Source organism: Sarcophilus harrisii, chromosome 2 (genome assembly GCF_902635505.1).
Source record: "Sarcophilus harrisii chromosome 2, mSarHar1.11, whole genome shotgun sequence".
In the NCBI taxonomy this organism is placed as follows: Eukaryota; Metazoa; Chordata; class Mammalia; order Dasyuromorphia; family Dasyuridae; genus Sarcophilus; species Sarcophilus harrisii.
Window position 1 is genome coordinate 543,481,953 of NC_045427.1, and position 21,952 is coordinate 543,503,904.

The following is a 21,952-nucleotide window of genomic DNA, read 5'->3' on the forward strand; positions in this document are numbered from 1 at the left end:
TCTGTGAATTGGAAAAAGAAAATAATTCACTAAAAAAAAATTAGTGAAATGAAAAAAAATTCCATAGATCAAAACAATTCACTTAAAAACTCAATTGGACATATACAAAAAGAAATAAAAAAGCTAATGAAGAAAATAATTCTTTAAAAATTAGAACTGAACAAATAGAAACTAATGATTCATTGAGACAGCAAGATTAAGTCAAGCAAAACCAAAAAAATGACAAACTGGAAAAAATCATGAATTATCTACTTGCAAAAACGAGAGACTTGGAAAATAGATCTAGGAGAGATAATCTGAGGATTATTGGACTTTCCAAAAATTATGATGAAAAAAGAGCCTAGATACTATTTTACAAGAAATCATCAAAGAGAACTGCCCAGAGGTAATAGAATCAGAAGGTAAAATAGGCATTGAAAGAATTTATCGAACATTTTCTGAAAAAGATCCTAAAAAAAAAACCCAAGGAATATTGTGGCCAAATTTCAGAACTACCAGATTAAGGAAAAAATTTTACAAGCAGCCAAAAAAAAAAAAAAAAAAAACAATTTAAATACCAAGGTGCCACAATAAGGATTACCCAAGATCTGGCTGCCTCCACATTAAAGGACATTAAAGGAATCTGATATTTCTAAAGGCAAAAGAACTTGGGATGCAGCCAAGAATAAACTACCCAGCCAAGCTGAGCATTTTCTTCCAGGGAAGAAGATGGACATTTAATAAAACAAATGAATTCCATTTGTTTCTAAGGAAAAAAAACTAGAACTAAACACAAAATTTGATCTCCAACCATAGAACTCAAGAGATGCATAAAAGGTAAAACTAACTCTTGAGAATTGTATTTCTGTTGTGGATATACAGAAACAATACATGTATAATTTGATTTTACTAATATAATATAAAAAGGGAAATAGATATGGAAAAGGGATGATGGCAGAATAAGGTGGGAAGGAGGATAAAAAGACGGAAACCACATCCCACGAAGAGGCAAAGGAAACATCATATCTGAGGGAATTTAGAGGGAGGGAAGATTGTTGAATCTTACTCCATCAGAGTTCCAAAGAAAAAATAATTGACATTTGTTTTAGAAAAATTCTCTCCCCTCATTAAAAACAGGGAGAGGAAAAGGGAAAGAAAAAGAATAATAAGGGAAGGAAGGGGGAAAGACTCAAAGGGGAGGGAGGGGATTATAAAGAGGGTAAGCATCATGATACAAGAGGGCAAAGTTTAAAAGGGGGAAAGAGGGTTGGGGAGGCAGGAATAACTAAGGCATAATCTGGGGTTTGGATGGCAGGAAATACAGATTTGTAATTCTAACTGTAAATGTGAATGGGATGAACTCCCCCATAAAGAGGAGGCAGATAGCAGACTGGATCAAAAGTCAGAACCCTACAATATGTTGTTTACAAGAAACACATTTAAAGCAGGGAGATATATATATATATATATATATATATATATATATATATATATATAGTAAAGGTAAAAGGCTGGAGCAAAATCTATTATGTCTCAGGTGAAGTCAAAAAAGCAGTAGCCATCCTTATCTCAGATCAAGCAAAAGCAAAAATTGATCTAATTAAAAGAGATAAGGAAGGAAACTACATCCTGCTAAAGGGTAGCATAAACAACGAAGATATCAATATTAAACATATATACACCAAGTGGTATGGCACCCAACTTCCTAAAGGAGATGTTAAGAGAGTTGCAAGAAGAAATAGATAACAAAACTGTAATAGTGGGAAATCTCAACCTTGCACTCTCAGAATTAGACAAAACAAACCACAAAACAAATAAGAAAAAAACTAAAGAAGTAAATAGAATATTAGAAAAATTAGGTATGATAGATCTTTGGAGAAAACTGAATGGAGTCAGAAAGGAATATACTTTCTTCTCAGCAGTTCATGGAACCTATACAAAATTGACCACATAATAGGACATAAAGAGCTCAAAATTAGATGCAGGAAGGCAGAAATAGTAAATTCTTTCTTTTCAGATCATGATGCAAAAAAAATCTACATTCAACAAAAAGTTAGGGGTAAATAGACCAAAAAGTAATTGGAAACTAAACAATCTCATATTAAAGAATGATTAGGTGATTCAACAAATTATAGATACAATTAATAATTTCACCGAAGAAAATGACAATAATGAGATGTCATACCAAAATGCAGCCAAAGCGGTAATAACAGTAATTTTATATCCTTAGAGCTTACTTGAATAAAACAGAGAAAGAAAAGATTAATGAATTGGGCTTGCAACTAAAAAAACTAAAAAGAGACCAAATGAAAAACCCCCAATCAAATACTAAATTTGAAATTCTAAAATTAAAAGGAGAAATTAAAAATATTGAAAGTAAAAAAAAAAACTATTAACTAATTAATAAAACTAAAGAGTTGGTTCTATGAAAAAAGCCAATAAAATACATGCCTTTGGTAAATCTATTAGAAAAAGGAGGGAGGAAAATGTTGTAGTCTTACAAATGAAAAGGAAACTTTCTACCAATGAAAGGAAATGAAATAATGAGTTATTTTGCTCAACTTTATGCAATAAATTTGTAACCTAAGTGAAAGGATGACACCTCCAAAAAATATAGACTTCCCAGACTAACAGAGGAGGGAAGAAATTGTTTGAATAGTCCCATTCAGAAAAAAAATAGAACAGGAATTAAACAACTCCCCTAAGAAAAAAATCCCAGGACCAGATGGATTTATATGTGGAAATTTACCAAAATTTAAAGAAAATTGGCCCCAATGCTATAAAATTATTTGATAAAATAGGGGAAATTTAAAGGATCCTACCAAATTCCTTCTATGACACAGACATGGTACTGATCCCTAAACCAGGTAGGTTGGAAAACAGAAAGAAAATTATAGAAATCTTCCTAATGAATTTGATGCTAAAATTTAAAAAAGATATTAGCAAAAGACCGAAAATCATCTCCAGGATAATACACTATGATCAAGTGGATTTATACCGGAATGGGGTGGTTCAATATTAGGAAAACTATCAATATAATTGGCCATATGTAACAACAAATTAACAAAAACCATATGATATCTCAATAGATCAGAAAAAGCATTTGACAAAATCCAACATCCATTCCTATTAAAAACACTTGAGAGTATAGGAATAAATGGACTTTTCCTTAAAATAATGAACAGCATCTATTTAAAACCATCAGTAAGCATCATATGTAATGGAGACAAACTGCAACCATTCCCTATAAGACCTTTAGTGAAACAAGGTTGCCCACTATCACCATTACTATTTAATATCGTATTAGAAATGCTAGCTTTGGCAATAAGATCTGAGAAAGAGATTAAAGGAATAAGAATAGGCAATGAGGAAACCAAATTATCACTCTTTCCTGATGATATGGTGGTATATTAGAAACCCCAGAGATTCTACAAAAGTTATTAGAAATAATCCAAACTTTAGAAAGTTGCTGGTTATAAAATAAACCCATAAGTCATCAACTCTTATATATCACTAACAAAATCCAACAGTCAGGTACAAAAGAAATTCCATTTAAAAGTAACTACTGATAATATAACAATATTTAGGAATCTATCTGCCAAGGGAAAATCAAAACTTTATGAGCAAAAATTAAACCACTTTTCACACAAATTAAGTCTGATCTAACCAATTGGAAAAATATTAAATGCCCTTGGATAGGGCGAGCAAATATAATAAAGATGACAATATTACCTAAACTAATCTATTTATGTGGCCATACCAATCAGACTCCCAAAAACTATTTTAATGACCTGAAAAATAACAACAAAAATTCTATGGAAAAACAAAAGATCAAAATTTCAAGGGAATTAACGAAAAAAATCAAAATAAAGTTGGCTTGTTACCAGATCTAAAATTATATAGAGCAGCAGTTCCCAAAAACCATTTGTATTGGCTAAGGAATAATTGTTGATCAGTGGAATAGGTTGGGTTAAAGGGATAAAAACAGTCAACAACTATAAACCTAAGTCTTTGACAAACCCAAAGACTCCAGCTTTGGGTTAAGAACTTACTGTTTGATAAAAAATTGGGGAAAATTGGAAACAATATTGCAGAAACTAGGCATTGATCCACATTAACATCTCAAAAAAAGTCAAAATGGGTTATGACCTAGGCATAAAGAATGAAATTATTAAAAAAATGGGAGGAACACAGGATAATTTACCTTTCAGACGTGTGGAAGGGAAGTTAATGACCAAAGACGCAAGTCATTCTGAAAGAAAATGAAAATTTCGATTATAAAACTGAAAGTTTTGTAAAACAAAACTAATGCAAACAAGATTAGAAGGAAGCAATAAACTGGGAAAATATTTTTACAGTCGGTTCTAATAAAGGCCTCATTTCCAAAATATTAAAGAATTAACTCTAATTTATAAAAAATCAAAGCCATTCTCCAATTGAAAAAGGTCCAAGGTTGAAAGACAATTCCGATGAAGAAATTGAAACTATTTCGTCATATGAAAAGATCCCAAGTCATTATTTCAGAAATAAATTAAGACAACCTAAGATAACTACTCACCTGTCAGATTGGCTAAGATGACAGGAAAAATAATGATGATTGTTGGGGGATGTGGGGAAAACTGGGACATTGATGCATTGGGGGAGTTGTGAACAATCCAACCATTCTGGAGAGTTTTGGAATATGCTCAAAAGTTATCAAACTGTGCAACCCTTTGATCAACAGTGCTACTGGCATATCCCAAAGAGATTATAAAGGGAAAGGGACCTGTATTGCACGAATGTTTGTGGCCCTTTGTAATGGCTGGAACGGAAACTAAATGGATGTCCATCAGTTGGAGAAATAGCTGAATAAATTGTGGTATATGAATATTATGGAATATTCTATTTTGAAAAATGTCCAACAGGATAATTTCAGAAAGGCTTGGGAGACTTACATTAACTGATGTGAGTGAAATGGTAGGACCAGGAGATCATTATATTTCAACAATACTGTATGATACCGTTCTGATGGACCTGGATCCTCCAAGGAGATCAACTAAATCATTTCCAATGGAGCAGTAATGAACTGAACCTGCTACGCCCAGAGAAAGAACTCTGGGAGATGACTAAAAACCATTACATTGAATTCCCAGTCCCTATATTTGTCCACCTGCATTTTTGATTTTCTTCACAAGCTAATTGTACAATATTTCAAAGTCTGATTCTTTTTGTACTGCAAAATAACGGTTTGGTCATGTATACTTATTGTGTATCTGATTCATATTTTAATATATTTAACATCTACTGGTCTTCCTGCCATCTGGGGGAGAGGGTGGAGGGTAAGAGGTGAAAAATTGGAACAAGAGGTTTGGCAATTGTTAATGCTGTAAAGGTACCCATGCATATAACTTGTAAATAAAAGGCTATTAAAAAATAAATAAATTAAAAAAAATAAAGTATGGTCCAATTACTATTTAGCTTCATGTGCTTGGGACCTCAGTGCATCAACTCGAGCTTCAGCCCATTATACTCAACAATGATACTGTAATGAGGATGTATTCTGATGGAAGTGGATTTTTTCGACAAAGAGAGCTAACTCAGTTCCAGTTGATCAGTGATAGACAGAAGCAGCTACACCCAAAATAAAAGAACACTGGGAAATGCAAATAAACTGCTTGCATTTTTCTTTTTCTTCCCAGCTTATTTATACCTTCTGAATCCAATTCTCCCTGTGCAACAAGCTAACTCTTGTTCTGCACACATATATTGTATCTAGGATGTACTGTAACCTCTTTAACATGTATAGGACTGCTTGCCATCTGGCGGAAGGGGTGGAGGGAGGGAGGGGAAAAATCAGAACAGAAGTGAGTGCAAGGGATAATGTTGTAAAAATTACCCTGGCATTGGTTCTTTCAGTAAAAAGTTATTAAATAAAAAAAAAGAATTAAAAAAAAATAATGATCTCTAGTTTTTTGTTGGTCACAAATTCCATCCTCCTTCACAGGTCTGAGAAGTAAACTATCTTATGTTCTTCCAATTTATTCATAATCTAATTTTTTATGTCTAGATCAATCTGGAAATATGCCCAAAGGGCTACAAAACTGTTTGTATCCTTTGACCTGGTAGTACCATTATTGGGTTTGTTTCCCAAGGAAATCATAAGGAGGAAAAAGGACCTATATCTGCAAAAAAAAGTTTGGAGCAGCTCTTTGTGTGATGGTAAAGAATTGGAAAATGAGTAGGTACCCATAAATTAAGGAATGGATGAGTAAATTATATATGAAAGTAAGGAAAGCTATGGTTCTATAAAAATGATGGACAAGCTGATTATAGAAAGGTCCTTTGTCTTCCAGAATATGATATTCCAGACCTTTTGATCCTTCATTTTAGAAGCTGTTAGATCCTGGGTAATCTTGATTGTTGTTCATTGATATTTGAATTGTTATTGTCTAGCAGCTTGCAGTATTTTTCCTGGAGATTATAGTTTTGGAGTTTTGTAACAGTGTTTCTTAGAATTTTCCTTGTGGGATCCCTTTCCAGAGCAATTGATGGATTTTTTGAATTAGTATTCCCATGTTTCTAGAATATTTGGGCAGTTTTACTTAATGTCTTCTTGTAGAATGCTTTCCAAGCTCTTTTTTTTTTGGTCATGGCCTTCAAGTAGGTCAATAATTTTGAAATTATATTTTCTGGATCTTTTTCCCTGATTGGCTATTTTTCTGATGAGTTATTTCACATTTTCTCCATTTTTTTCATTTTTTTAGTTTGACTGATTCTTGCTGTGCTCACTCACAAATGAGTGATTTTCTTTAGTTAAAACTTTTATCTCTTTTTCCATTTGTTTTATTCTACTCTTTAAGAAGATTTTTTCTTCAGACATTTTTTCCCTTTCTTAACTCTCTCATGCACACCTCTCATTTCTTTTCTCATTTTTTTTCCTACCTCTCTTATTTCTCTTTTCAAGATTTTTATGAGCACTTCCAAGAAGTTTGGGCTTGAGAACAATTCATCTTACCCTTTGAGATTTCTTCTGTGGCATTCTATCTGGTGTTTTCTTTTGCCTTGTCACTGTAGTAGCTTTCTTTGGTCAAAATCTTTTCTTTCTTGCTGAATTTTTTCCCTTTTCTTTTGTAATTTTCTTTTGTTTTTAAAGTGGAACTCTGATCCTGAGGTAAAGGTGGTGATGTCCCAATCTTCCTGTGCAGCTCTGAGTCTTGGCTTTGAGCACAGGGGCCCCTTGTGTTTATAGGGGGTAGCTTTGCCTGCTCTATTCAGAAAACATATTGGTTTCCCCAAGTTTGCCTTTTGATCTGGTACTGGAAGCTGACCCACTGATTTACACCTCTACTGAGCCAGAACTTAGGGTCTTACTTGCTGACATGCTGTGATTAAGACCCTTTCACCAGGTTTCCCAGAGTCTATCTAACCTGGGCTTAATACCCTTTTCACTGCCCTGAGACTTACTTTTTTTTGAAGTTTTTACTTTCTATTTTGAGTTGGAGAGTGGTTCCTTTATGTCAGATTCTGTTCAGAGGCTTGATTTCATGTGGATTTCAAGGGAAACAAAGAGCTGGAACAGTTTTATGATTTTACTCTGCCATCTTGGCTCCACAGCCCCCCTTTTAATCTTTTTCTAAACAGTAGGATCTTTTTATTTTGTAATTCTCTTACATTACTCCCATTGTTTTTTCTCATGTTCTACTTCTCTTATATGATTTTAACCTTTTGGTGAGCTCTTCTATGAATTCTTTCAGTGTTTGAGACCACTTTCCACTTATCTTTGGAGTTTTGCCCATAGGTGTTTTAACATTGTCTTTTTCTGAGTTTTTCTTTTGGTCTTTTCTGTCAACACAATAACTTTCTATGGTCATGTTCCTTTTTTCTGGCTCATTTTTTTTTGCCTTTTTCTCTTTTTAAACACATTTACACTCTGTTCTCAGAGTGGAAGCAATACTGTCTCAGGCTTCTTGCACCATTGACTGCAGGCCCTGGTTTATTGTTATAATGACATTGCCTATGGACAACCCTTGTATCTGGTACTGTATTGAGCATCTGGGGTGGAGACTGGGTGGCAATGATGGGGGTTGTAGAGATATTCCAGCTCACCTGGTTCTGATCTGGGGTCTGAATAGTGGTCTGGTGTGTCCTGAGGCTCAGGACAGTGTTTCTGAATTTTCCCAAGGCTACAGTGAAACATTTAGCAATCAAGACTTTGTAAGCTACTTGTTTGCCTGGGATAACACCAAAATATTTGGTGCTTCCAGATACTTGAGTCTATAGATTCCCCTGGCTATGCTGGGGTGCTGGTGCTGGTACTTTCTTTTGTTCCACAATATTAGGGCTCACATTCTCCTCCTGGTTTGCTGAGATAGGGTTTGCTGGTTCACTAGAAAACTTCCTGTCCTGTATTCGACCTCTCCCTGGCCTTTACTAAAGTGAGATGGAGCCCTCCTGCTGATCTTCTGAGTTTCTTGGGTTAAAAGATTGATTCACCTGTATGCTTGCTGAATGTCTTATTCCAGGACCTGTCTTGAGGAGCTATTTTATGGTTGGCCAGAGGTGAAAATAGGAGAGTTACAGCAATTTATATTATTATATTTCACCATATTGGCTATCAGAAGTAGCTCCTCTTTCTCATGTGTCATTTAAAGCCCTTAACAATCTGGTTCTAACATGCCTCTCCAAGGTTATGATATATAACTTCCCCTTTATCTATTCTTCAGTTCATTCAGTTACCTTTTTTTTTCCTCTCTTCCTATTTTGATATTCTCTCTCCTATCTCTGTGCCACTGCATATGCTATTGCCCATGCATATAATATACTTTTAATTTATCTCTGACTCTTAAAATTGCTGGTTTCCTTCAAGCTCATTTTAAATGTTACCTCTTCCATGAGCTTTTTCCTGCTTGCCTAGCTGCTAGGTCTGTTCTCTTATACTTGTTTGTGCTTATAAATATTTGACTTGCCTGATAGAATGTAACCTTCTTGAGTGTAGGGATTATTTTGTTTCTGTTTTTAAATTCCATGTCTCACACCTTGTGTAACAAATAGTGGGTGTCTAATTGTTAATAGGTATATCATGTCATTCTGAAATGAGAATGGAAAGGTAAGCATGGGGTTAAATTTTTCCAAAGTATTATTATCTGTTCAAGTAAGAAAAACTAGTCTCCCATTAGAATCTTGGGAATTTGATATTAACATAGTAAATTTTCATTGGAATTTCATTTCTGGGGTAGAAGAATTTGTGAAAAAACAAAAAATACAAACAACAGTGAAAATACAAACCTTTTTCATGCTTAGCCTCCTCCTTCACATTACCTAATTTAAGGAAAAAAAGTATTATGATATCTTGTATTTGTGTAGCACTTGTCTCCAAGGAGCTCAGCATGCAATATAGATTTGCTTTAAGATTTCATTTATCTTCACAATTTTTATTTAAGAAGATTTCACAGGAGTGTCATACAAATACATAAATAATGAAAACATTCTCTTAAAATACACAAGTTATATTTTCAAATTTAACATGTATTTCTTGTGAACTTGATATACTAATTCTTAATCTCTCTAAAGTCTTCATGTTTCTAATATCATCACATTTAGAAACTTCATCATAAAAATTTAAAAAATACATAAATCAAAAAAAGAATCACTTACACTTCTTTTCTATTCAAAAACTTCCTTTGATTTTTTTAGTTTCAAGGATCTGCTACCTACCATTCCTTTCTAATTTTCTCTTAGCTTTTATTTCTTTATTGCTTCAATTCCCAGGGTTCTCCTTTTGACTAGTTCATGTGTCAGGTCTACCCTATTTCTAATATGTTCATAGTTGCAGATGCCCCTTAGTACTTCAAATCCCCTGCTACTAAATACTTAAAAGTCCCTTTTCTTTTCTTCTTTATCATATATAGGGTAGCCATATCAAAATAACAAAATTATTATTGTTGTCATTTCTTAGTTTTGTGCTTATAGAATTTATAACAACTCTAAAACCTAGGTAATAGTGAATTATAAAGATCCCACTTTTATGGTTGCCAATAGGACTATGAAACTGAAACATTTGGGACATACGAAACATATGGGAGTATTGCCACAGTTAACAGTGTCAGCTGGAAGGCCTTCCATCCCTTCCCTTGTAACACTTTCTCCCAAGATGCTTACAAAGTGATAAATGAAAAAAAACAGGCTGAGGATTCAGTGATATCCACTATAGCACCAATGTGTTCAGATTAGCAATTCTTTTTCCATTGTAGAACGTTTGTCATTATAAAGAGAAATGAGAGCTTTGGAGGAGGAAGAAAGCTTAAAGATGTATATAACATCTGTTTGACTCTGTTAAAATGCTCTCAATTTGCTGGATTTTCCAAGAGCTGAAACAAAAGGTAGATATTTTCACTGAGAATTCTGCCAAAGAATTCAGATAATGGTAATTAATTTAATGTGCATTAAATGGGACTAGACTCAATGGGAGTGATGGTGAAAAATAAGTATCTGTTAATAGTGGTAGGAATGACCAGTTGATCCTTGTAGGAGTGCTATAGCAGTCATTACTACAGAGTTTGCTCTTATTCTTCTCATGTCATCATTACAATGAGTCAGGATGTACATGTGTGTCTGTATAAGATATCTATGCAATTCTAAACAAATCTGATATCACTTCTTTAGAAACCTATACTGTATATATCAGAATTAGAGGAAAGGTAAAATGGGGGAGATCCAGTATAGAAGTGGTAATATTACAAGCTTACTAGCCAGCCCTAGTTCTATTTCCCTATGCTAGACTGGGCACATATACTTTTCTTAGATTTATACCTAGACATGTCTTACCTCTATCAACTGAAAGGTGAAAAAATATAGAATGGATACATTGTCACCCAATGTTCCTATACTTGTTGATTAAACTGTTAAAACATAAGATTGGGGGTGGAGCCAAGATGGCGGAGAAGACACATGCGACTTTCTAAGCTCTTCTCTTACCCTCTTTATCAATATTATATCGAGCCTCAAAAATAGTCTTGACTGCTACAATTTGTAAAGATAAGAAGAAACAACTCACCGGCCGAAGAAAATCTGCGTCTACCAAAAAGGTTGGTTCCGGGCCAGGGGGAGATCGGCGCAGCAGGGAGAAATTGGTTCGGGAGTCTCAAACCTAGGGTGAAGGCACAGATCTCAGCACAAGCGCGCATTGCAGCCCCAACCCGCAGTCGGGACTTTTCCTTGGGGAGTTGTGATCCTGCACGGCAGGGGACGGGCCCAGCCTCCAATCTGCGCAGTGGGGAGCTTGGCTTGGGGCCATAGAGCTTTTCAGGGCCGTTTGCATCGGCAGAGACGCTGGGCAGAGTTTTGGGTGGTCCGGTCTGCGGTCGCTCCTTCTCACAGTCCCACAAAATCCGGCCTGGGGCAGTGACACTTTCACCCCTTGTCTCTAGCCGAGGGCAAATTCAACCCACTCAGCCCTACTAAGCGTTTGATAGCTCGGCCAGTGCTGAATTCACTTCCTGTTGGGGAAGGGAAAACTCTCCTCAGAGCACTCCCATACCTCAGCCGGAAATCGGTTTACATCTTTCCCTGCTCTGCAGAGGAAGCTGGTAACCCCTAGCCTAGGAGACCTACCCTAAAGGCTTTTAAAAAATAAAAAGATGAAAAGAACGATCGACAGCTTCTATGAGAAAAAGGAGGTCAGCAAACCTGAAGAGACCTCAAACAGCAAAATGCATCAGACTGTCCTCCTTTACAAATGTTCATAGAAGAGACCATTAAAAGTCTCAAAAGAGAGTTAAAGGGGAAAGGAAAGGAAAAAGAGAGCCTTTCCTGAAATAAGAATTGGAAAAAATAAAGAATTCACTGAAAGTAGGTTTGTGATTGGAAAAGACAAAGAACAAAGAAAGTAGGATCTTGAATTGGGAAAAAAAAATAATTCACTAAAAAAAAATTATGAAATGGAAAAAATTCCACAGACAAAACAATACTTCAAAACTCAATTGGACATATACAGAAAGAAGAAAAAGCTAATGAAAAAATAATTTTTAAAATTAGAACTGAACAAATTAAATAATGATGCTTGAGACGCAAGAATCAGTCAAGAAAAAACAAAAAATGACAAACTGGCCATGAATTTCACTTCAAAACGACAGACGGAAAATAGATCTGGAGAGATAATCGGTTTTGGACTTTCCGAAAATATGGAAAAGATGCTATTTTACAAGAAACATCAAAGAATCCCAGATGTAATAGAATCAAGAAGGTAAAATAGGCATTGAAAAGAATTCATGAACATTTGAAAAACCCTAAAATAAAAACCCCAAGGAATAGGGCAAAATTTCAGAACTATCAGATTAAGGAAAAATTTTACAACGAAAAAAAACCATTTAAATACCGAGGTGCCATAATGGATCACCCAAGATCTGGCTGCCTCTACATTAAAGGAAAGAAGGGCCTGGAATATGATTTAAAGGCACAAGAACTTGGGATGCAGCCAAGAATAAACTACCCAGCTAAGCTGAACATTTTCCCAGGGAAGAAGATGGACATTTAATGAAACAAAAATTCCATTTGTTTCTGAAGAAAAACCAGAATTAAACAAAATTTGTTAAGAATAGAACTCAAGAGATGCGAAAAGGTAAAAATAACCTTGGTTGATTTCGTTTGGATATACAAAAAGAATACTTAAAATTTGATTGTACTGATATAAAAAAGGGAAAGATATGGAAAAGGGATGATGGCAGAATAAGGTGGGAAGGAGGGATAAAAAGAGGAAACCATCCCACAAGAGGCTAAGAAACTTATTAGGGAATTCAGAGGGGGAGGAAAATTTGTGAATCTTACTCCATCAGGTTGGGCCAAAAAAAAAAATAATTGACATTTGTTTTTAAGAAAATTCTCTCTGCCTCATTAAAAACGGGGAGAGGAAAAGGGGAAAAGAAAAAGAGTAAAAAGGGGAAGGAAGGGGGAAAAGCTCAAAGGGGGAGGGAGGGATTATAAAGGGATAAGTATCGTGATACAAAGAGGTCATAAGTTTAAAAAGGGGGAAAGAGGGTTGGGGAGGCAAGAATAAATAAAGCCTTGGGGTTTTAGGATCAGGAAATACAGATTTATAATTCTAACCGTAAATGTGAATGGGATGAACTCCCCCATAAAGAGGGGCAGATAGGACTGGATCAAAGTCAGAACCCTACAATATTTTTTCAAAAACATTTAAAGCAGGGTACATAAGAGTAAAGGTAAAAAGGCTGGAACAAAATCTATTTTTCTTCAGGTGGTCAAAAAGAGGTAGCCATCCTTTCTCCAGATCAAGCAAAATAAAAATTGATCTAATTAAAAGAGATAAGGAAGGTCTACATCCGCTAAAGGTTACATAAACAACAAGTAATATCAATATTAAACATATATGCACCGTGGTATGGCACTCCTTCCTAAAGGAAGTTAAAGAGTTGAAGAAGAAATGACAACAAAACGTAATAGTAGGAGATCTCAACCCACTCTCAGAATTGAAAAATCAAACCACAAAACAAATAAGAAAGAAAATTAAAAAGTAAATAGAATATTAGAAAAATTAGGTATTTGGATCTTTGGGAAAATTGAATGGAGATAGAAGGGAATATACTTTTTCTCCCCGTTCATGGAACCTATTCAAAAATTGACCATATATTAGGACATAAAGACCTCAAAATTAAATGCAAAAAGCAAAATAGTAAATGCTTTCTTTTTCAGATCATGATGCAATAAAAACTACATTCAACAAAAAGTTAGGGGAAAAGCCCAAAAAGTAATTGGAAACTAAACAATCTCATCTTAAAGAATGATTGGGTGAAGGGCAAATTATAGATACAATTAATTTTCACTCAAGATAATGACAATGAAGACATCATACCAAAATTTGTGGGATGCAGCCAAAGCGGTAATAAGAGGAATTTTATATCCTTAGGGGCTTACTTGAATAAAACAGAAAAGAAAAGTTAATGAATTGGGCTTGCAACTAAAAAAACTAAAAGAGACCAAATGAAAAACCCCAATCAAAAAAATTGGAAATTCTAAAATTAAAAGGAGAAATTAAAAATATTGAAATAAAAAACTATTGAACTAATTAATAAAACTAAGAGTTGGTTCTATGAAAAGCCAATAAAATAGACAAGCCTTTGGTAAATCTGATTAGAAAAGGAGGAGGAAAATGAAATTATAGTCTTAAAAATGAAAAGGAGAACTTTCCACCAATGAAGAGGAAAATAAAGAAATAAAAGGAGTTATTTTGCTCAACTTTATGCCAATAAATTTGATAACCTAAGGAAATGGATGACTACCTCCAAAATATGACTTCCCAGACTAACAGAGGAATTTTTTCCCTTTCTCCTCCCTGAAAAAATCCCCAGGACCAGATGGATTTACATGTAATTTTCCAAACATTTAAAGAACAATTGGCCCCAATGCTATATAAATTATTTGATAAAATAGGGGAATGAAGGAGTCCACCAAATTCCTTCTATCCAGACATGGTAATTTAACCTAAACCAGGTAGGCTGAAAACAAGAAAAGAAAATTATAGACCAATCTCCCTATTGATGCTAAAATCTTAAATAAGATATTAGCAAAAAGACTACAAAAATCATCTCCAAGATAATACATTATGATCAAGTAGGATTTATACCAGGAATGCGGGCTGGTTCAATATTAGGAAAACTATCAATATAATTGGCCATTTAATAAAAAATTAACAAAAAACCATATGATCATCTCAATAGATGCAGAAAAAGCATTTGATAAAATCCAACATCCATTCCTATTAAAACACTTGGAGTATGGATAAATGGACTTTTCCCAAAATAATGGCAGCATCTTTTAAAACCATCAGTAAGCATCATATTAATGGAAAAACTGCCCATTCCCAATAAGATCTGGAGGAAAAAGGTTGCCCACTATTCGTTACTATTTTATTGTATTAGAAACACTACTTGCAATGGCTGAGAAAAAGATTAAAGGAATAAAAGGAATGAGGAGCCAAATTATCACCTTTGCCGATGACATGATGGTATATTAGGAAACCCCAGAGATTCTGCTAAAAAGTTTTAGAAATAATCCACAACTTTAGCAAAGTTGCTGGTTATAAAATAAACCCCATAAGTATCACATTCTTATATATCACTAACAAAATCCAACAGTCAGAGTTCAAAAGAAAAATTCCATTTAAAGTAACTACTGATAATATAAAAATTTAGGGAATCTATCTGCCAAGGGGAAAATCAAAACTTTTATGAGCAAATTACAGACCACTTTTCCACAAATTAAGTCTGATCCAACCAATTGGGAAAAATATTAAATGCTTTTGGATAGGGCGAGCAAATATAATAAAGATACAATATTCCTAAACTAATCTATTTATTTATGCTATACCCAGACTCCCAAAAACTATTTTAATGACCTAGAAAAATAACAACAAAGTTCAATGGAAAACAAAAAGGTCAAAATTTCAAAGGGAATTAATGAAAAAAATCAAATGATGGTGGCTTGCTGTACCAGATCCTAAAATTATATTATAGAACAGCAGTTCAAAACTATTTGGAATTGGCTAAGGAATAGATTGTTGAAGTGGAATAGATTGGTTCAAGGGACAAAACAGTCAACAAATAGCAACCTAGTCTTTGACAAACCCAAAGATCCCACTTTTGGGATAAAGAACTTACTGTTTGATAAAAATTGCTGGGAAAATTGGAAACTAATATGGCAGAAACAGGCATTGATCCAATTTAACCCGGACACCAAGATAAAAGGTCAAAATGGGTTCATGACCTAGGCATAAAGAATGGTTATTAATAAATTAGAGGAACATAGGATAGTTTACCTCTCAGACCTTGGAAGGGAAGGTCTTTATGACCAAAAGCAGAACTAGAGACGTACTGATCCAAAATAGAAAATTTCGATTATCCAAACTAAAATTTTTGTAAAACAAAACTAATAAAGACAAGATTAGAAGGGAAACAATAAACTGGGAAAAAATATTTTTTACAGTCAAAGGTTCTGATAAAGGCCTCATTTCCAAAATATATAGAGAATTAACTCTAATTTATAAAAAAATCGCCATTCTCCAATTGAAAAAATGGTCAAAGGACAGACAATTCTCAGAGAAGAAATTAAACTATTTTAGTCATATGAAAAGATGCCGTTTATTAATCAAAAATGCAAATTAAACAACTCTAGATACCACCCAACACCTGTCAGATTGGCTAAGATGACAGGAAAAAATAATGATGATTGTTGGGAGGGGATGCGGGAAAACTGGGACATTGAGGCATTGTTGGTGGATTGTGAACGAATCCAACCATTTTAGGTAGTTTGGAACTTTCAAAAAGTTATCAAACTGTGCATACCCTTTGATCCAACAGGTTACTAATGGGATTATATCCCAAAAGTTATAAAGAATTGAAAGGGACCTGTATGTGCACGAATGTTTGTGACCCTTTTGTAGTGGCTAGAAACTGGAAACTGAATGGATGTCCATCAGTTGGAGAATGGCTGAATAAATTGGGTATATGAAAATTAGGAATATTACTGTTCTTAAAAATAACCAACAGGATGATTTCAGAAACCGGAGAGACTTAACGAACTGATGCTGAGTGAAATGAGCAGGACCAGGAGATCATTATATACTTCAACAAAATACTAAGATGACCAGTTCTGATGGATCAGGATCCTCCAACGAAAACCAAATCATTTCTAATGGAGCAGTAATGAACTGAACTGCTATGCCCAGAAAAATAACTCTGGGAGATGCTAAAACCATTACATTAAATTCCCAATCCCTATATTTTTAAAAGCATTTTGATTTCCCTTTCCAAGCTAATTGTACAAAAAGGCCTGATTCTTTTGTACAGCAAAATAATTTTTGGTCATGTATACTTATTTGTATCTAAGTTATATTTTAATATATTTAAATCTATGGTATCCTGCCATCTGGGAGGGGGGGGGTAAGAGGTGAAAAAATTGGAATAAAGGTTTGGCAATTGTTTGTGTAAAGTTACCCATGTATATATCCTGTAAATAAAAGGCTATTAAATTAAAAAAAAAAAGAAAAAAAAACATAAGATTAACCAGTGATAATGTGATGAGTTAAAATCATACTTCCCTTTAGCCTGATAGTAGCTTGCCATTATAATCAGCTAGTGGCTTTGGTAAATAAGAAAGCTTGGCCCACCCACTGCCTATTTTCTCCATCTAGTTCTATGGCATAGTGTAAAATTCTAATATATGTAGATATTTATAAAATATTACATTAGTATTTAGTAACTTTTCCCTTTTCCCTCGTGAATTTTATTGAACATATATATGATCTACTTTCAACTGTGAGATGCAGAAATGAGCTAATCCATCACTCTGTTCATCTGCTTTTCACTTCATTGTTACCAAGCAAATCACTAAATCTATTTGTTTCAGTTTCCTCATTTGCCAAAAATGGATGCCAGTTTAGTACATTACCTAGTTTTGATACATTCAGATAAAATAATCATAGGACATGAGCACCCTTTTTTGCTTGGTATGTACTATCACCCTGAATAGATATCATACATCCTAACTTTCACTCAGAAATCTGGTAATCATACCCATTTTACAGATAGGGTAAGTATGTGCCACAGCATTAAATTACTTGCCCAAGGACACAAATTGAAATTCTGGTATTGAATAAATGATAGAGCTTTCAATATCTCACTGCCTTATTCAGTCTCAAGACTCGTCATTTTCCCTGAATCTTTCTTTAGTCAAATTAGATTCATTCAATTCCAATAGATGATCATGTTGTCCACAGTGATCCTCAAAATGTTTTTGACCTTGGGTCTTATAAAAGATATGACTTTCCCTTGTTGTTATGATATAGATATTTTATGTTTCATAATAATGATTCTTAAGTGGTCTCATTATTAGCATTTTCTAAAACTTTAATAGCCCAGCTCCCATTCTGATCAGATCTAAAGCTGTCTGAAATACCCATTAATAAGGTTTCTTCACTGATTTCTTCTCTGCTACAGCTCTCATTTCTGTGGCAGTCTCCCTTCATCACAAAGAAATAATGAGCAGCATTTGTAAATTCTTTAGCTAATAATTTAGTGATTACAGTATTAACAGCATATTGCACAAATAATATGGGGTTGGGAGAGAAGGAATTAGGAGAGATGAATGATCAGTCTTGAGAATGGGAACAGATTTCTTTATTCTCCTCCTTGAAACTCATTTAGCTAAGTGAAGTGGGGAAGACAGAGTGGGTCTGTTCTAGTCATTTTAAATAGTGTTCCTAAGGCTCAATTAGTCTATGTGAGATTAGAGATGGGGAATGGGAGGAGAGTATTGGTGTCTCCTGTTTTCTGAAAGCATTCACATATCCAGGCATGTTGTTGGAATAGTTTATCTTCCCAAGGTGATAGATGAGCAAATTCAGGACAAGGCAAATATGGAGTCTCTTTTAAGACTGACCAGTGGTTTTGGTTAGGTAAATGATGTTTACATTTCCCAGTATGTATAAATCAAGAATTATTTATGGGTAAGTGTTTCTTTCAGTTATAGTAATGCCTCGACACAAATTCTAATCAGGTTCTAATAACCATTGGTATTTATATAGCACTTTAGGCTTATAAAGCACTTAATATATATTTGCTCATTTGATCTTATTGGGCATCTATAAGATGTCCTACTCTTCTTATCTTCATTCTCTCAGATGAGAGACAAAGTGATTTGCTGAGAGTAGTGTCTGGGCAAGATTTGAAAAAAAGACTTCTTGACTGACTGCCTAACGTTCTTTCTGATATGCCATACTGACTCTTTCAGGAATAAAGAATATTATGCATGGTCATATTTAAAACTTTAAAAGATTTAAAGTAAGGATTGTCTTCATAATATAGTTACAACCCAGTGTTGTTGTGAGAATAGAATGGGAGATCACATTTATAATGTGCTTTGTGAATTTTAAAGTGCTTTATAAAAACTATTATTTTTATTTTAAAATAATATTAATTAGATAAAATTGGTTCATAGGGTCACAGATTTTGAGCTAGATGGGAGTTTAGACATCATGTAGTGCATTTTACACATTTCATAGCTAAAGATGAGGTCAGAAAGACTGAAGTGACTTGTTTGAGATCGTAAAGTAGGCAAATCTGACTCCAAATCCTGAGGTTTTTCTGCTTTATCTCCTTTCTTCAGCAGCAATTAGGAAATACAGCATTATAAATAAGAAGACAATACAAGGATTTTTAGTTTCTAATCCTAGAAACAGATTCAGATGAACAGTTTCTATAGACTAGGCTTTTCTATCCTGAAATAAGTGTTATAATGTAAAAAGAAATGTAAATTGTGGATTATTACAAAAAATACATTTATAGAAAACTTTAAGCTTAACAAAATATTTCCCTTAAAATGGCTACATAGAAAACTATTAAATTATAAATATTATAATTCCCATCTGATAGATAAGAAAACTGAAAAGAGAGAGATTAAATGGCTTGCCCAATATCATCTACCCAGACTGTATTGTGGTTAGGATTTTAATCCAGTTCTTGAAATAATTTTAAGTCAATTGCTCCTATTTTCATGCTTTTTGTAATAAATTGTGCTTTCTTCTGTGATTTATTATTACTGTGAATTACTATTCAAGGATTTGCGGGGGTCTGAGAACTTTTATGGGAATATGTATTTATCTTTGGCATTGATAACCATTACTGTATTAGAGTTCAGAAGAATGCTGTCTTCCCAACAATATATTTGCACATATTAAAAGAGCCCCCAAAGTGAATCAGTTCTTTACGGGTGAGCACTGCCACTTTGGCAAAGGCTTACTTTGTTGGGTTCTTCTACTTTTGGAAATGCTGAGGATATAATTCTTTGTCACTTATTCTATTGTGTAAAATTTCTGGTCCAGAATTTGGCAACTTCATTGTTTTTATTTGCTTTTTTTCCCTTCAAGATAAATATGCTTAGGTTCAGGGATTTGAGTATAGTTTATAGTTGCTGAGGGTACAATTTTATTGAAAAGCTGCATATGCACTTCAATATGAATGACAGGGATTAGGAAAGGAAGGAACAAGGTGGCAGTAGGAGCTTAACCAGCTTAATAATTTGATGTTGTTTGAAAAAAAAACACAACTGTAAAAGTACAAAATTCAAATTGAGATTGGGATGAAGACAGTGATGACTTTGGAAATCAGTTTATATGAAAAATACCTCTAGTTTTAGTGGGCTTCAAGCTGAATTTGAATGTATTCTTCAGTGAATCAATATACCTTTATTATGTAAATATGCCAGGAACTGTGTTTAATATTAGAGTTGAAAAGTATGGTAAAAATAGTTCCTACCCTTAAGAAATTGGGAGAGATAACATATACCTAGATAATGTTGATATATACAGAGCAGATAGGTAAAGTCATTAGTAGCTGGTGGAAAGCAATAAAGTCCTCCTCTTGAAAGTGAAACTTGACCGAGACCTGGAAGATATAGAGAAATTATTAGGAAAAGTGGAGAGACCAGAGCATTTTAACCATGGCATATATAATCAGTACAAAGGCCCAGATATATGAGATGAGATTCTTAGCTTCAAGGAACTGCAAGCAAGTCAACATAACTTGATTTGTAGCATGCTTAAGAAGAGCAGAAATGTAGGAAGATGTCTACAATTTAAAGGCCAAAGAGAAGATTTTATGTTTGATCCCAGAGATAGGAAATCATTAAAACATGAGAAAGAAAAAAAAGACAACAAACAACAAAAAAGGTGAAAATATTACATTTTGATCCATATTCAGTTTTCATAATTCTTTCTCTGGATGTGGATGGCTTTTCCCATAAGAAGTCTATTGGAATTAGTTTGAGTCATTTCATTTTGAAAAGAACCAAGTCCATTACAGTTAAGTGTCACATAATCTTGTTACTGTGTATAATATTCTCTTGATTCTTCTGACTTCATTTAACATCAGTTCATGTAAGTCTTTGCAGGCTTTTCTGAAATCAGGCTGTTCATCATTCCTTATATAACAATTATATTCTTTTTTTTTTTTTTTTTTGCTGAAGTAATTGGAGTTAAGTGATTTGCCCAAAGTCACACAGCTAGGAAATGTTAAGTGTCTGAGGACAGATTTGAACTCAAGTCATCACATTAACTAATGTAATAGAATATAATTGTTTTATGGAGTACATTAACTAGCTATCCCATAAAACAATTATATTCTATTACATTCACAACATAACTTGTTCAGCCATTTTACAACTGATCGACATTCACTCAGTTTCCACTTCTTTGCTACTACAAAAAGGACTGCTAAAACATTTTTTACATATGGGTACATTTCCTTTTTTCCCTTTTTAATGATCTCTTTGGCATATAGACTCAGTAGAGACAATAATGTATCAAATGATATACACAGTTTGATAGCCCTTTATGCATAAGTTCCAAATTGGAACTTATGAGTGGTTGGATCAGTTCACAACTTCACTAACAAAAGTATTGGTGTCTTAGTTTTCCCATATCCTCTCCAATATTTATTATTATCTTTTCCTGTCATCTTGGTCAATCTGAGAGGTGGAAATGATACCTCATAGTTACTTTAATTAGCATATCTATAATCAATAGTAATTTAGAGCAACTTTTCATATGTCTGCAAAGGGCTTTAATTTCTTTGCCTGAAAATTGTTCTTTTCCTTTGACCATTTATCAATTTGGGAATGATTTGTATTCTTATAAATTTGAGTTTGTTTCTTTATATGTTTTAGAAATGAGGCCATGATCAGAAACACTGGCTGTAAATCCTCCCTCTCTCCAGCTTTCTTCTTTCCTTCTTTTTCAGCTGCATTGGTTTTATTTGTACAAAACTTTTTAAATTTAATGTAATTAAAAATATTCATTTTGTACTTCATAAAATCCTCTCTTCATAAATTCCTCCATTCATGGTCTGAAAGATAAACTATTCTTTGTTCTCCCAATTTGCTTATAGTATCACCCTTTAGGCCTAAATGATGAACCCAAGTTGATCTT